This window comes from Anser anser, assembly GCF_964211835.1.
Source record: "Anser anser genome assembly, chromosome: 15".
NCBI classification, from domain to species: domain Eukaryota; kingdom Metazoa; phylum Chordata; class Aves; order Anseriformes; family Anatidae; genus Anser; species Anser anser.
In genome coordinates this window covers 13,267,587-13,284,745 of record NC_139736.1, presented here as the reverse complement: position 1 = coordinate 13,284,745, position 17,159 = coordinate 13,267,587, and positions in this window count along the sequence as shown.

Here is a 17,159-nt window from a genome sequence, read left to right as displayed (position 1 = left end):
CCCCTACGAAATCCGCGCTTTTGGAGTCAGATGGGTACCTGGGTGCTGTTTTGCAGCATGAGGGCAGTAGCCTGAAGAGTTTTGAATGGCTGCATCCTTCAAAGGCCTCAAACCAGCCAAGCTGTGTGGTCCTTGCCTCTCCAGAAATTCCACTCCAGTTTCAGACACATTGCCCGTATCCCAAAAACTTGATGCAACAGTTGAGGCCACCAGTTTCACTTCATGCTGCACGGAAGCAGCAGCTCAGCCCAGCTCGTGGTCTCCAGCACGGCCACCTTCCCCATCACCGGATGGCAAAGGCAGCCACCCTAACCCTTGTTGGCTGGTTCACGGCGGTATCGTGCATCACACAGCACCTGCAAAGTCCCCGCTGGGAATGAGCTGGCACAGCTGATGGGAAAAGCACCCTGCTTAAAACAAGCAAAGTTGCTTCTCCATCTGCCACTTCGTAGCTTGCTGTTAGCAAGAGTATTTGGGCTGGACAGATGAATGGGAGAAAGCACAGGATTAAGGCAGCAGCTTTGCTTCTCAGCCAGATCCAGGCCTCTCTGAGATGCTGCACCATGGCAGGGTGGGAGTGACGGCGAGCCCATGATGACTTGCTGTCCCCAGCACAAAGGCTCAGCGGGGCTCTGTGTAGGTTTTGCGGTGGCTTTTACGGGCCTGGCAGGGCTCAGGACCCTGAAGATGTGGAGCAAGTCTACCTCCAGGAGGGCCTGGTGTGGTTGAAAGGCAGATCTCCCCAAACCCAACCCTTCCGCATGGATGGCTGGAAGGAGTCCTGAGGTCCTGGGCACCCCAAGGTGCACTTTCAAGGCTGTGGCTGTGAATGCACCCCTCACACCACCCAGGTCCAGGCACTGCCCAGTGGCCTCTCCCCACGGCATGCACACCGGGCATCGTCCAGCCCCGTGCCCACCACCTCTGCATGCAGCCCTGGGGCTCCCGGGGCTCGCAGCAGGGACAGGAGCAGGAACGGGGCTGGTGGTACCGGGTGCCAGGAGCAGGACCGGGGCTGGTGGCACCAGGTCCCCGCTGGCCACCCCGGCGCGGGGCCGCAGGAGCAGCGAGCGCCGAGCACCAGCCTCGCCGCTGCCTGGGAGGGAGCCGCCGCAGTCAGAAGCGGCCAGGGCGAAGCAGCTCAGGCAGCACAAATCGACTGTGACAGCCCCAGAAAGGCTGAGCCCGGGGGTGCGGAAAAATACAAGTTAGTTTCCTTTTCCTTACCATATGCTCCCCTTCAGCTGTGGGCGGCACGGTAATTACTGCCATCCACCATGCTGGTCTGCCTTGTCACACAGCCTGCCGGCTGCTCCGCACGCAGCCAGCGCTCGGCGTGGCTCCGTGTCCCCCCCTGCAGAGCCCGCTCACGCTGGGGAGTGGGATTTGGGTGCTCGGACCCAATTTTGGTCATTTTCGGCACGTGGGGGGCGTCAGCCTGGAGGCAGAAGGGCTGGCAGCAAGCTGCGGACCCCGCTTCCCCCAGCGGCATCTCCCAAGGGCCACGTGCCACCCTGCTGCTCACTTTGCATGGGTGCTGCTTCTTCGTCTCCAGCTGGATGGCAACACCTCTGCCCCCCTCAGCCCAGGAATCAGAGAATTGCAGGGTTTGGGTCGGAGGGGACCTTGGTGCCTACCTGGTTCTGACCCCTGCTGTGGGCACGACCCCTGCCCCAGCCCAGGCTGCCCAAGGCCCTGTCCAGCCTTGGGCACTGCCAGGTTTCGGGCAGCCACAGCTCTGCCAGGAGGCAGCTGGTGCGGGTGCAGGAGCACCGAGGGACCTGCAGTCTCCCTGCATGCACCCCTCTGCCTGTGCTGCCTGAGCATCCAGCCCCTGCCTCAGTTTCCCCATCATATCCAATCGCTCCCATGGCCTCAGTGGCATGTGATATGGTTTAGTGGAGAACTTGTTAGTGTTAGGTCAGAGGTTGGACTAGGCGATCCTGGAGGTCTCTTCCAGCCTAGATGATTCTGTGATTCTGTGATCCCACCGGCCCGGGGAGGTGGAATGCGGAGGGGACAGCTGCAGCTGAACTGCTGGAAGAAGCAACAGCTGAGGAATTATCCAGATTTGGGTGACTTTCCTGGGATGTCCTCAGAGGCTGGGATGCAGAGGGGTGGGTGGGACATCCTTCCCCAGCCCTGCCGCATGGCACTCCCACGGCAAAGCCAAGCGTAGGAGATCTGCAGCCCCTCAGGCTCAGCCACAACTCGAGGAAGGAGAACGTCCCGCACGCTGAGCAAGGTCCTCGCCTCCCCTTCAGCATCTCTGAAGGGAAAACATCCCCCACCCGTGCCTCCTCCTCCTCCACCCCGCGCCTGGGGGTGCCAGCACCTGGCGGTGACCGCAGGGCCGCGGCTCTGCCCAGCCGCCCCAGTGAATCACCAGCTCCTCGAAGCCCTTGTGCAGCGCAGGGCCTTCACCGAGCCGCGGTGCGGGGCTGACGCTGATGCGATGTGACAGCCGCCCCGCGCACCTCCCCAGCCGTGGCCGCTTGGGGCCGGGCCCAGCGCCTCGCCGGTGCCACCGAGCGGGTGGGGGGCACCCACCCGTGGGGACGGGGGGTTGGGGAATCCTCCACCAGCACCCGAGTGACCCCTGACGTCACGGGAAGGCGGTTTCATGGCTGTCGATCGCACGGAAAATCGCGTGTTTGGCCCCAGAGCCCTCCTCTTCCTCCCCCCCGGCCGCCTGTCCTATTTTGAAGGGCTCATTTTCTCAGCGCTAATGAAAGCGACAGCCGTGCAGGGCTGGTATTTGGAGTTATCAGTGAGAATATTAATGGCTGGCACTCGGAGTTAACTCTTTGAGTCCAGCCAGAGGCCACAGCAGGGCTGCACCACTCAGCCGTGATGGAGCTGGGTCTCCCCAGCACCATGCCAGGGGCTGGGATGGTGGCCGCATCTCCGGGAGGTTTAATTGCCAATTTTCCACCTGGAGGGAGGCTGCTGACCCAGCTGCCTCCTGTTGAGGAGGCCAGGAAGCAGGGAGCTGGAGGCTGCAGGGCGAGTGGCGGCTGCAGCAGCCAGGCAAGGGCTGGGGCAGTGGGGGAGGACAGGACCCCCCGGGTGGGACCCCAGAGACATCAGCCAGGAAGCCTGAGCATGTTCATGGAGTCCATGGTTGACTGGGACACAGAGATCCCCACGATGGCTTTGGGAACTTTTGTGTGCTGCTGTGGGACAACCTCCGAGTCCCTCCTAGGACACCCGTTTCTGTCCCTCCTTGGCTCTGCCGTTGCCATCTCATCTGGTGTCACATAGCCTGGGACACTTCGATGCACCGAGAGCAGCGTGGGCAGCAGGGCAGGGAGGGGATTGTGCCCCTCTGCTCCGCTCTCGTGAGACCCCACCTGGAGCCCTGCGCTCAGCTCTGGGCCCCAACACAAGACGGACACGGACCTGTTAGAGAAAGTCCAGAGGAGGCCACGGAGATGATCGGAGGGCTGGAGCACCTTTGCTGTGGAGCCAGGCTGAGGGAGTTGGGGGTGTTCGGCCTGGAGAGGAGAAGGCTCCAGGAGACCTCCCAGCGGCCTGCCAGCGCCTGAAGGGGGATACAGGAAAGCTGGGGAGGGACTCTTTGTCAGGGGATATAGTGATAGGGCAAGGGGAAATGGATTTAAACTAAAAGAGGGTGGGTTTATATTAGATATGAGGAAGAAATTCTTTCCAATGAGCATGGTGAGGCACTGGCACAGGCTGCCCAGAGAGGCTGTGGATGTCCCATCCCTGGCAGTGTTCAAGGCCAGGCTGGATGGGGCTTTGAGCAGCCTGGGCTGGGGGAGATGTCCTTGCCCATGACAGGGGGTTGGAATTAAATGACTTTTAAGGTCCCTTTCAACCCAAACCACTCTGCGATTCTCTGATTCTCTAATAACGCCAATGGAGCAGCCCATGTGCAGTCAGCCAGCCACCAGTGCCAAGGGAGACATCAGTGTCCCTTCTGGTCACTGGTCCCATTGGGAACGGGCTTGCCACAGTGGTGAGAGGGGGCTTGTGGAGGTCTCCCCGCAGCGCCCAGCCTGCAGAGGACACCCACTCATGATGCTGCTCGGGGAGAGCACGTCTCCCCAGGCACGTCTCAGGGTACCCCTGCAAAAGGAGAGGGGAAGGGGAGGTGGGCTGCACCCAGAGACACCCGGCAGCACTTACAGCAGCTCCTCGGGAGACCTGGGACCGGGGTAAACAGGCTGGAGAAGACACAGGCCGCGGCTTGGTATAGGCACCTGCCCAAGCTCTGTGTGTGCGAGCGCTCACGTGCTGGTTTCTTGGTTCTGCCACCACTTGTGCTGGTGTAGGGCAGTGACACTGCTGAACGCAAAGCAGCACAGCATCGTGCTGAAGGGAGGATCGTGTTCACCAGAGGAAGAACAAGTCACCACCAGTCTTCAGCTAGGACATGAGGCTTTCTGGCAGGGGCCCCGCGTGTTCGGGAGCTGACTGTCCGTCTCTAAAGCCCCCTCTAATTGGATGCATTTAAAGATGCCTCCCGAGCTGTCTTTGTCTCCTTGCGGCCAGCAGGACACACGTCCCTAAAATGACACCAGCTAATTAAGGCCGTGGAAGCCCAAGAACTCTTCTGTGCCTTGTTTGTTATCTGAGAGCCTGAGGCAACACTGAGGCCAACAGGACCCTGACAGGCAGCTGGGGAAACCTGGTAATGACACGGCCACCAAACCAGTCAGGAGAAAGAGGCAGAAGAATACAGAAATCAGCAACGACAATAACAACCAGCCACTCTAACGGTGCCGAGGCTCCTACCGCGCCTTGGAGAGATGGGATCAGTGAACCAGAGAGCTTCATCCCTGCTCCTCACCTTTTTCCAGGCACCTCCAGGCTAAAAGTGATGGGGGGTGGGGGCGGGAATGGGAGGGCACTGGGGATGGAGCCTGCAGTGTGGAGGCCAGGAGATGAGTCCCTTACCGGCTCTTTTCATGTCTGTTAGGAAAACACAGCAGCACCTTTCTGGTTTGGCTGGGGACCTGTCCCGTCACCAGATGCCTGGCCTGGGAGGCTGTTCTGCCTTCAGAAGCCACAGCCCAGGGCAGGAGGTGTGTGCTTAGTACACACATATGCAAGGCTGGGCCTGGGAGAACCGTTCAGAAGAGAATATCACCTTCTTCCCCTCCCTGGAACATCTCACCCCTGCCATTACGCGGCCTCTGTGATTGCCTTCTGAGAAGCTCCTCCTCCTGAAGCATCCCTGGGCCCAGTCCCCATCTGCCCCAGCCTGCACTGTCTGCCCAGCCCCAGGAGCTGCCATTGCACCTCTCAGTGTGGTGGAGCGCGCAGATAGACGCGGGTTGGCATCAGCTGCTCTTTGCAGAGCCCACACTGCTGGGGGTCCCGTGTCCACGGACAAGGAAGAAGGCATCTGAAGCCCATGGGTACCAAAGGCCGTGCCCTAGCTCCTGGCCTGCAACAACCACTGTCACCCCTGTCACCTGGTGTGCCCACCCTGATGGCCCTTGTTAACACACTCTCTCCAAGCCCAGCATGACGGGTTTGGGCTTTCTGAGAAGGTTTCTCAAGATGCATCTCACAGTCAAGAGGTGCTTCTCCTGGATCTGTCCCTGGATGGTCCTGCAGAGACATCCAGGATGACGAGGGCAGGAGTGTGTCATTCCTGCTCTGATCACCTAAACTGAGCACTGCGGGTCTCATCTGAGCAGAGGTTGGATGTGGCGCTAGATGAGGTGGTGCCTGTTGCTATCACGGGTGCTGTCTGCCTGGAACAAAAGTACCTGGTGAGCTCCTTGGGTGACAAGACAGCTTGGTGCCCAGAGGTGTGGAGGAGGGACTTTGCTGTCAGTCTTACCCGTTGCAGCAAGGGCTGAGCTCGCTTGCCAGCATTTCCCCTGTTTTCAGCCAGCGTGAGGAGCATCCTGGCACTCAGGGCTGCTTCCAAGAACTGTTTCCAGCGATGGCTTTCTGGCCTGAATTGTCATTTGAACCCGTGGAGGGGTGGAGGGGAGGAGCCATTAGATTCAGTGCCGGCCAGGTCAAGGTGCTCGAAACGCCCAGCTCATGGGCACTCTGCAGCTGGATCAGTCCCACGGGGGTGTCACACGGGGCTGGGCTGCTCCGAGCAGTCACAGCAGGCAGCGCTCTGCAGGGCACCAGGGGCTGCAGAGACCCGATCTGCCATAGATCAGTCCATTGATTTATAATAAATAAAGAATAAAAATCAGTTTTGGTTTTTAATCTTTTTTTTTTTTTTTCCCTAGCAAGTGGGGTGAAAATGGTGCGCTCAGGAAAAGCAGATAACGAAGGGTCACCGTTGGCACACGGTGCTGTCCCAGCTCTGCGTGTGAGCACCGTGCTCCTGGAGATGCTCTGGGGAGAGCAGCACAGAGCCTGCAGCTCGCCGAGGGACCAGGTGACACTTTGCTTTTCTCCCTCCAGTGACTTACGATTGTCTGAGCAGCCAAAGCCTGGAGTTTACATTATATGACAGGACAAAAATGTCCTATGGGCAAGGATCTAGGAAATCACACAAATAGCAATTTACTAATTTCATGCTGCCCATAGAAATGCTGAAGGCCTGGGGGTCTGGGAATGGGACGTCAAGCTTTTCTCATTTTGGGCAATTAGTTTCAATCCAGCCTTTCTAATGGGTGAAAATCCTTCCTCGCCTGAAGGCATTTCAGTATCCTACAGGAAAAGGGCCAGGGTATCTGTGTCGTCAGGTCTGTGGATCACCAAACCCATCTCTATGGGTTGCGCTGCTATGGGCCAGCTCAACAGGGTTTTACCCTTTAAGCCAGCGAAATGATTCGTGAAGATGGGGCAGGTGGACAATGGCATGGAGAAACCTCCAAAGTTTCCATGGAAATCATGGTTCTAAGTGAGATTACAAAGGATGTTCATGGGCTGCAGGGACCATACAAGCAATTTCCATCCAGGCTGGGCCAGGCACAGCCAGAAACCACAGCCCAGCCAGCAACAGAAACCACAGCCCAGCCAGCAACCAAAGCGATTCACCCAAATAAATGAGGATGTTTCTGTGCCAGGCTGGTGTCCCCTGCTCTGGGGCTGGCGAGGGTTGAACATTTGCCTGAGTGAAGACACAACAAAGACTCTAGGATCCTCAGAAAACATTTGGAAGTCTTCCCAGGGCCAGTCTGACATGCGTGTGACCTGAGATTTCGGCCTGAGCTGCCAGGGAATTGTCCCTGTGTGAGGCTGAGGGCAGACCTCGGGAGAGGCAGATCTTCCTGGGGGAGCAGGGGCTTGTACGGAGGAGGGATGGGGACACTCTCCTTCCATTGACTCAACCCCTCCTGGAGCAGCAGCTCTTGTTCCTCTCCTCCAAATCCCATCAGAAAAGGCTCTATAGGGCACTCCCTGCCCCATACCCCCAGCAACCAAATCCAAGAGCATTCGTGCTTCGTGGTTGCAGTTTCGCTCTGCTGGCTCCTCCAAGCATTTTTCCTGTGGCTTTTGCCAATAGGAAGGTCACGCTGCAAGGAGGCTGTGGGTGACCCTGGCAGCCCCACAGTGCCAGTGCCGCCACCCGGAGCTGCAGTGTGCCACGCGGGGGTGTCCTGGCCACGGACAGCCCTGACCTGCAGCCTCCCCATCTGCCCCACTGCTCCTGTGAGCCCCGGCATCTCCTCCCAGGGCAAGGCAGGGCCCAGTGTGAGGGTTCCCCCCGACATCTCCTGTCCAAACCCAGCTCCAGCTTGCAGCTGCTCCCATCTGGTGCTTTCTCCACACATTTGCTATGGCAGCTACTGAAACAAACCCCACATTGTCACTGAGCTGAGGGCAACGTCTCAGCCCCCTGTGTTTGATTTCTTTGTCTTTGCTTTGTGTGGATTACCAGCAGTCTGAGCCTTGCCTTTAGCTAATGAGTTTGGCAGCATGATTGTCTTGTTACAGCTGGAAGCATCTTCTCTTCTGGAGCACTTGCCCTGTGCAGAGCAGGTTTGGGTGAGAAGCAAGCGAAATGGTGTGCGTGTGCCTCACGGTGGTGGGACACCTGGAGGGTTTTGCTTCAAAGGCTTCAAGGAGCCCAGCTTTCCAGAAGAGACCCAGGCAGGCTACGTGGTTCTGTGGCTGGCAACAGTGTGGGAACACCCAGCCAAGTGACAGCCCTCGGGGTAAAACTCACCCAAACAAAATCAGAGCCCAGCCCGGCTCTTGGGACAAAAGGCTGGTCTGACGGCCTCCTCCAGAAAGTCCCGGTGGCCTCTCCAAGCTGCACCCAGGACATTGCAGAGGACAACCCAACCCAGGTGCCCCAAAGCCCCCCCTTGCACCATCCCCATTCCTTTTCAGCAGCTCCCATCTCGGTGCTCGTCTGCCTTCCCCACTGCTGCCCCACACTCTGCAGACATCGGGGCATCCGGGCGGCCTGAGCCCTGTCCCCGTGCGTGGCAGGGAGCCAGCGCTGTCCCCTCCGTCCCTGCCCCAGGAGCATCCTGCCTGCTCCCCGCACCACCCCATCCCCACGTCCCCGCTGGCACGGGCGCCGCCGCCGCCGTCAGCCCCGGCCGTGCTGATGGGCCCTGACAGCGCTGCTCGTTTTTGCACCGGCGGCCGGCCGCCCGCGGGAGCGGCACCGCACCGAGCAGCTGTTCCCCATCACATCGCGTTGCGCCTCGCGGAGCTGGCAGCGGGTGCACCACGTCGGAGCTGCCCTGCTCCTGCAGGATGGAGCCGCAGGAAGGCTTCCCTTCCCGGCCGGGTCCTCAACAGGAGGAAATCGGGCAGGCGGTGCAGGGCCCACAGCCCGCGGGCTGCGCAGAGGCACGGACACGCTACGCATGCTGCTTGGCTCCCTCGTTCTCGGTGCCTTCCTTCGGCAGCAGCGCTTCCCGTCCCTCACTGCAAGGGAAGGCCGGCGCTCGGTACTCCTTATCCATTTTTAAAGAGCGAGCCTCATAAATACTTTGTAAAGCACCTTCTAGCCAGCGTGGGTTTTTTGATTGTTTTGTTCTTCCCCGGCTCCTTGGAAGGGATGTTCGCTCTTCTGCGCCTTTCTGGGCTGCAGCTCTCGCAGCTATCTTGCATGAGCTCTCTACTTTGAAGGCCGGCTCGCTGCCTCCAGTGCTCAAGCTGAGCTCTGTGCATGGTCGTGGGGAAAAAAACACCAAGAGCAGAGCTGGAGCTGGGGACCCAGCCCCAGGACACGGCCAGAGCTCCTCTCCTGTGGTCCAGTGAAAGGGTTGGGTGCCCCAAGGGTGGGTCACTGCTCCGGTGCTCCCCAGCTGCCCCCAGACCCTGCCAAGGCCTGAGGGGACATGGGAGGGCTGAACAGGAGCATCGTCCCCCCTGGCGGGTCACAGAGAAGGAGGAGAGCACAGCTCTCTGCTCCCTGCACCCTTCCCAGATGTCTTGGGGTTTGTTTCCATGACCAGTTTAAAAGGAAGGTGAGTGGTGGACCAGGAGAAGACAGGCCGGGAAGATGATTCCCTGCCTGGGAGAAGTTCCCAAGCTGGGGTTTGGCTGGTTCGATGTGCAACAGGTTATTGTCCTCTTTCCCTCTTTTCTGAACCAATTTGTTGCATGGTACCAGATCGGGCACTTCCCAAGCAGCCTGCCACAGCGCTATTCCTATCACCAGCCAAACCTTCAGTCCTCTCCAAAAATGTGTCAGGTTAGCCGAAGGAAGTCTGTTCTCCCCAGATCGTGTCAACAGGCCTGGACTCATCTTCAGTTCCTTGCTGCCCAGCTCCAGCAGCCCTCGACTCTGCCAGGTTTTGGTGCCAGAGGAGCAACCCAGCAGCTCCCAGCTCCTGCTTGCCTCCCGGCCCCTCTTCCAGCTCTAACCGGGCTCCGTGGCTTCAGCTGGCTGCTATAAAGGGGCAAAGGCCAAGTCCTCTACCTTCCCAAGTTCTTGGTCACATTTCAACCAATTTGGACAAAATAGTCAGTCTCAAAAGCGGGAACAGGTTTTGTGAAGCTTCTTGGCTTAACCAGAGGGAAAGACCCAAAGAGCTGCCCTGCATTCCCCAAGAAATGCTGCACCGGTGTGCTGGGGGACCGCCAGCCAGCCCCCACCAAGGAGGAGGTGACGGGGACAGGGAGGTCCTGCTGAGAGCTGGGGCCAGCGGAAGGTTTGGGGCTGGAGGGAATGGGATAGAGAATCCTGGGGGCATGGAGGGAAAGCGAGGTGGGGTGGGACACGCACCCAGGGAGCGCCCCAGGAGCTTGTGCTGCAGCTTTTTCCCTACATTACAGCCACCTCCACCAGCCTCTAAGCCGGGTTGCTTCTCCCTACCCCCATGGTAAAAGCCTCCCATGCAGTTTGTAGGGGCTCTTCCCGTTTCTCTGCTTCTCATTTGTTTTTCCAATGACTTTTCAGCTGCAAGAGTCTCTCCCGCTTGCAGCCCCTTGGTCCAGCCTCACTCTGCTGGCTTGCCCCCCCCCCCAGCCCCACTAGAACTTTCCCAGAAGTGAAAGGGTCGGCTCCTGCGCCTTTTCCTTGTGGCTTTCTCCCTGCCTCGGTGTTAATGGCTCTTGAAGGCAGCCCGAGCCCATAAGGCAGCGCAGAGTAACCTGTGCATCGAGCGGACACCCTCGCCCCCGGGCAGCACCCGCGTGCGTGCGGCAGCGGCTCTGCTGCTGTCACTGCGAGGCAGCGCGCGGGGCTGGCCCGGTGACACAGGCTGCTGGTGGCAGCGTCAGCCCTCCACCAGGTGAGCTGGGGAGGACGGGCTGTGCTGTGGGCACGCAGGGCTCCAGGCTGGGGCTTTCCTCCCGCCTGGCTGCCCACCTGCCGTGCCTTTCCTTGGGTTTGGGGGTGCTGGCTGCAGCGCCTGCACCTGGCCGGTGTGTGCTGGTCAGCCCCAGAAAACTGAGTGTGGGGCAAAAAAATTTAGGAGCAAGGGGAGCACACGCAAGCAGCAGGCGAAAGGAGATGCGGGGCTGGAGCATCTCCCTCCAGCTCTGGAAGGGGAAGTTTCCCTTCTGCTCCGTCAGGTTTGGGACTGGCGAGGAGATCCCTGGGAGAAGGGGCTGGAAATGAGCACTTGGAATAGTGCACTTGTGCGTGGCTCTAGGATCCGGCCAGGTTGTCCCCTAGGAAGGGCACTTTGAAAAGAAGAGTGGCGAGACCCCAGCTGAGTCCCTCTTTAGGAAGCTGAGCTGTGTGAGATCAACACCCCCAGTGTGGGAACCAGAGCAAAAGGAGGCTCGGTTCTGATTGAAGCCTGGGTATTCACCCCCAGGGCTAAGGACAAGCATCTTTCCCAAAAGTACGGAAAGGACCAAGAGGCAGGAGTGCATCCATGGGCACGGTGCTCGCACCTGCGGGCGCAGAGCCAGGCGGTGTGACCGAGTGTGGTGTCCCCACGGCTGGTCCCAGCCCCAACAACCAGCGTGGCCAGCGTGCATGGACAACCGTATGCACAGACTGTAAGGAATCTAACTCCCACCCCCAGAAATGAAATTGGGTAATTGCCATCTTTGAAGATGTAGGAAAAATAAAGAAAGAGAGAGAGAAAGAGAGAAAGAGAGAAAGAGAGAAAGAGAGAAAGAGAGAAAGAAAAAAGAAAGAAAGAAAGAAAGAAAGAAAGAAAGAAAGAAAGAAAGAAAGAAAGAAAGAAAGAAAGAAAGAAAAAAAAGAGAAAGAAGGAAAGAAGGAAAGAAAAAGAAAGAAAGAAAGAAAGAAAGAAAGAAAGAAAGAAAGAAAGAAAGAAAGAAAGAAAGAAAGAAAGAAAAAAGAGAAAGAAGGAAAGAAGGAAAGAAGGAAAGAAGGAAAGAAGGAAAGAAGGAAAGAAGGAAAGAAGGAAAGAAGGAAAGAAAGAAAGAAAGAAAGAAAGAAAGAAAGAAAGAAAGAAAGAAAGAAAGAAAGAAAGAAAGAAAAGAGAAAGAAGGAAAGAAGGAAAGAAGGAAAGAAGGAAAGAAGGAAAGAAGGAAAGAAAAAGAAAGAAAGAAAGAAAGAAAGAAAGAAAGAAAGAAAGAAAGAAAGAAAGAAAGAAAGAAAGAAAGAAAGAAAGAAAGAAAGAAAGAAAGAAAGAAAGAAAGAAAGAAAGAAAGAAAGAAAGAAAGAAAGAAAGAAAGAAAAGAAAGAAAGAAAGAAAAAGAAAAACGGAAAGGGAGAGAGGGAAAGGGAAAGGGAAAGGGAAAGGGAAAGGGAAAGGGAAAGGGAAAGGGAAAGGGAAAGGGAAAGGGAAAGGGAAAGGGAAAGGGAAAGGGAAAGGGAAAGGGAAAGGGAAAGGGAAAGGGAAAGCAAAGAGGCAGGAGAGTGAGGCAGGTCCATCCTGCCTCCTGCTGACCCTGGCTCTTGGGCTAAGCTCCAGCCCCTGCCCCTTCCAGGCACTGGGGTGCCAGAGGAGTCCCTGTCCTGCAGGGACACAGGGTCGGCCCCGCGGTGTCCTGCAGGCTGAGGCTCCATCTCTCCCAGCTGCCAAGAAAATAGCCAAGCCACCCAGCAGAGACCAAAGCTCAGTCCTGGGAGAGTTTTACAGAGAAAGGAAGAACAAACAGTTAAAAGACCTGCCAAGAGGAGCGTTATTTATATGCAAGTCACGTGCCCCTGTGAAACTCTGCCAGTGAAAGACCTGTGGCAACCAGGACATCTGTGAAAGGGTTTAACAACGATGAACCAGAAGATTATGTAGGCAAAAACGCTTCAGATCTCCCTATCCAGCCCCACCTTTTGGAAGGCATGGTGCGGGCGGCCAGGCAGCCATGTGAGACGAGCTGGGAAGGCGCAGGGTGGCTGCGTGCGGCACCTCTCACGGCTCCCCCGCTCCTGGTGGGCTCCAAGAACCCAGCCCCTGAACAGCAATACAAACCCAGCAGTTCCTCTCTCCGAGTCACTGGGCATGCCTGCACGCACGCTGCTGACCTGCTTGCCAGGCAGGTGCCTATTCTTCGCGGCCCAGATTTGACAATGAAATAACTCTGGCCACTTGTATTGGAGGTACGTACAAGATAGAGCAGCTTCAGGCAATCAGAGTGAAGATTTCAGCTTTCAATTTTACACTACCCAGATCATTAGCTGCACCTTCTTTGCTCAATTTTGGTGTCCAAGAGATGTTTGATTAGAGCAGCTCTCACTTCATTGATTTGAGGGGCACCCTTCCTCTTCAGTGCTGCTGCGCTGGCCTCATCCTTCCGCCCTGTTCTTCAGGTTAAGATGCCGTTCACTGCTGGTTTGGGAGTCCCTTGAAAATCTGCCCAAGTATTCTGTGACACACCTTTGGGAGCCCACTGAACAGCATCCCGCTGATTCAATCCGGCCCGACTCTCCTGTGTCTTGTCCCTAACGCGATCATTTGTACTTGTTCAAAATGAATGCGGGACGAGGACGAGGCACTCCTGCAGCTGAACGCGGGCCAAGCAGTCAGAGAAGCTGCAGTCTGAGTGGTATGGCTTGTAGGAGAGCTGGGGACCCCAAGTAAATTCAGCACAGGTCAGACAGGAGCCTTATTAATTGCACGAGCTTTCAGGCAGCATCTCCCCTCTGCTGCCCTGCTCTCTGCTCAGGGATTGCAGAGACCCAGCTCATGCTGCTTCAGAACAACAACAACAAAATAAACAAAAATAATTAAAAGAATCCAATGTTAATGAAGCTAGGCGTCCATCCCTGGGAGGGATGGACTCCAGACTTCCAAACTACCATATATATGTTATCGAGGCCAGGTATTTGTCCCTGGCGGGGCAAGCACTGAGCTCCGTGACGACCCGGAGATGGCCATGGTGGAACCCGGAGCAGTGGGGCACCCGCTGTTATCTGAACTGCTCAGAAGTGAGCAGTTGGAAACTCTCACAGACTGCTTTTAGTTGAAAGCAACATTCTTTTAGTCAGAGTAAACTTCTTGCCAGACCTCTCAAATCTTAAATATTATTAATTTTACCACCTCAGGAAGAAGTCGTTTGTTTAAAGGCTGATTCCCGATGCTGTGTTTGCTTGTGACATCTTACTCTAGGACTATATTTGGTCCTGATCTCACCTTCCCACATTTCCTTGGATAATTTTTAATTCACAGCTTTCTTTAACTAATCTGCCCCGATTTCCAGCTGTCCCTAGTTGACTGCTAAATAAGAAATACAGAATTAGCCTTCCTGTAGATTGTTTCGCTTTTTCAATTCATTTGTCCCCTCCGTTCTTAATGAGAGACTCACGTCTGCTGGGAACCCCCTGTTCTGTAGCTCAGTCACTGAACTGACCCAGGCACCTTTTAGCGCAATTCTCCTTCCAACCAGCCCATGTGTGGGAAAACAGCTGGGAATTATCCAAGCATCTTTGCTGTGCTTTCCCTACAGAAACCTGTTCCTCTGCCTTTGTCGGTTGACAGGCTCTTGTGTCCTAGGCAAGCGATTATAGCTACGCTGATTGCTCACTTTGGTGTTGAGCGATGTTACAAAAATAAGCAAGACCACAGGGGTTACTGTTCAGATCCACCAGGAGCGTTACGTCACTTATCCCACTATTTCAATCAACATGTAACGAGCTGCTGTGAGCTGCAGTTTTCAGCATCTTGTGCGACTTTGTGCAAACCTCTGAGCTCACCCATCCTTGGCAGTGCTCGTCCCCGAGCACTGCCACGCGGGACCTGCCGAGTGGGAAATGTCACTGCCTGCACCTCGGGGCTTTCTCGCCAGCTCCGAGATGTAAGGGAGATGTCCAGCTCCTTCTAACTGGTGCCAGGGATTTCACGCCTCTTTAGTTGGAAAGTTTTCCTTGAAACTCCAGTGAATTTAGAGGAAAAATGCGCTTTTGTTTGCTGCAGTTCCTGGCTCCTGACGTTGAATGTCTGAAAGTGCTGGAGAGCATAGGAAGTGCCTTGTGGTCACTGGGACAACACTTGGAGCACAGGACGTCTCCCTGGATTTCCAGAAGTCTGCACCAAGTCTGGGGCCTGGGATGGGAAACTGCTGCAACTACAGCAGCAGACACAGAACCTGATCTCCTACACACCCTTCTAATTCTGTCCTCCTACCTCCACCAGAAAGAGGTAGGTCTTCTGCCCCCCTACACCTAGCTTTTGTCCAGAAATGAAGACTGGCCTTTAAACTACAGGGGAGCTCATTTTGTTGCTAATCTGTAAGGCTAGGATGGTGACAAGACAGGTTTCTGCTGGGGAGGCTATGACCAGTGGCCCGGGATTTCCAGTGCCTTGGTTTCTGGGATCACACGCATAATATCCCAAGGAGCTTGCTGGTAGGAAGACATGATTTACTTGGTAGCTCTCCAAAGTTGGTACAATAATCCCAAGGTCGGTTTGTGCCCATGGTAAATTTGCGTTAGGGGATCTCAATAGGTTTTACTGAAAAAGCATCAGAGCTGCATGAGAAGTGAGCTGGGCTGATCTTCCCAGCAGCACCTACAAAGCGAAGGGTCCATAGGTACCAAGTTCTTCCGTTCCAAGGAATTACCTCTCCAAGAAAGACTGAACTGGATGAGTGGAGAAAGTAAAGGGAAGCTGTGACTTCTTTCTGCTAACCGTACCGTTCCTGCTCCAGAGGGACTGTGAAACAGCAGCAGTTCCCTTGCCTGTGATTTGCCAAGTTCACCCAGGATGAAAAATTCGGCTGGACAGAATGGACAAGAAGGGAAGAGAAGATAAAAGGGGATGATGCTATGTGTGGAAGGAGAAGAGGGAACAGAGTTGCTGTCTCATCATGTCCTCAGTGCCTGCCCCGTTCCTTGGCTGGGGATGACTGCATCCTCTCCCCAGACCTGCACCTTCAGCATGGTCTCAGCAAGTCCATTGTCACTGTGATACCGTTATCGCTAATACCACCTATTGAGACAGCTTTATGGCCTCGTTCATGTCTGTGGAGAGCTTTGAGGTTCTTGGATTGGGAGGGCAAAGGGCTGTTATTTACTGGGCACCTCCATGGAGCAGTGGAGGTGCCCGTTGCACAGCAGCCCCTTGCCTCTGTCTTCCAAGACCACTTGGGACCCTTGGCCTTGCTGAGCTGCACGTTGCCGGCCTTCACCCCTGTTGCTGCTGCTTTCTTCCCCTCTCCCTCGCTCTCACTCCCCCTTTCTCTCTCTCCTCCTCCTCTCCCCGGCTCCGTAGCAGTTTCCTCGGGAGTGTTCAGCTAGCTGACACATTTGCCACAGATGGATGGTGCACACGGAGACAGCTGTCACTCCCGATTTGTGGTCTGCTGCGTGACAGCGGGACTGATGCCTTCTGAAAGGCCGTCTCGCGGAGCACATGCACTCTGACATTCTTCGAGATGAGCCCTACAGACACCTCTCAGTGGACCTCGGGAGAAGCTGGCAAGCTCACCCATCCCGCTCCCCCCCCCGAAGCAGCCTGCAGGCTGGAAGAAAGCAAGCACGCCGGTGTGCGCGCACACGCTCGCACACACACACACACACGGCCAGGCTCCTCGGGTAGTTGTGTGCCACCGCTGGCCTGCCAGGTCCCAGCCCGGCTGTTTGCTCCTGGTGCTGGCGTATGAAGTGAGGCAGGCTGAGATTTGCAAGAGGGAAAGGTCACCAGCGGAGTTGCTCTGTTCCCTTTTTCCTCCTTTTTAATTGCAGGAGGGAGGGACGTGGGCTCCAGTTTCGTTCTGCCAGAGCAGCTGCCTCCAGCCTCCGGAGCTCCTCTCTCACAGCAAAAGCTGATGGATTTCACAGCACCGGCCCCTCCAGGCCTCTGGCTTCTCCATCACTCACGGTGGTTTCCATCTCTGATGATGGTCTTCATCACCGATGATGGTCTCCATCACGTATGACCCGCATGCGATGGGGTCACAGAGACATGGAAAATCCCTCCCAAAGCAGAGGGTTTCCTCCCAGCTCTCCTGTGCAGGTTCATCTCACAGCTTGAAGCCAGCTGAAATGCAAGGTTTACTCAGGCAAGGCTGGTTCCCTTGGGAACTAAGCCCCCTGCCCTTAGCCAGGCTGAGGCTCATGGTTTTAGGTCCTGGCCACCCATACCTGTCCTAAGCACTCAAATGTCAAAGTCAGAGTTTGCAACACCTTGCAGAGCCTGCAACAAAGCCCTTCTGGTGGGACATTCAGTTGGACAAAGAGAAGCAGTGGAAACAGTCTTTAGCTCCAGGCAGGACAAAATCTTCCAGATGCTTTACTCAGTGGGAGTGGGAACTGGTCCTGCCTTTAGTCCTCAAACAGAGAAAAACCTTCCTTCCTAAGAATGGATATGAACAGCTGACCGCTGTCCAGCTGACTTGAGGGAGGTTGTGGTCAAGGGAATTGGGTTTCCCAAAAGGAAACAGAA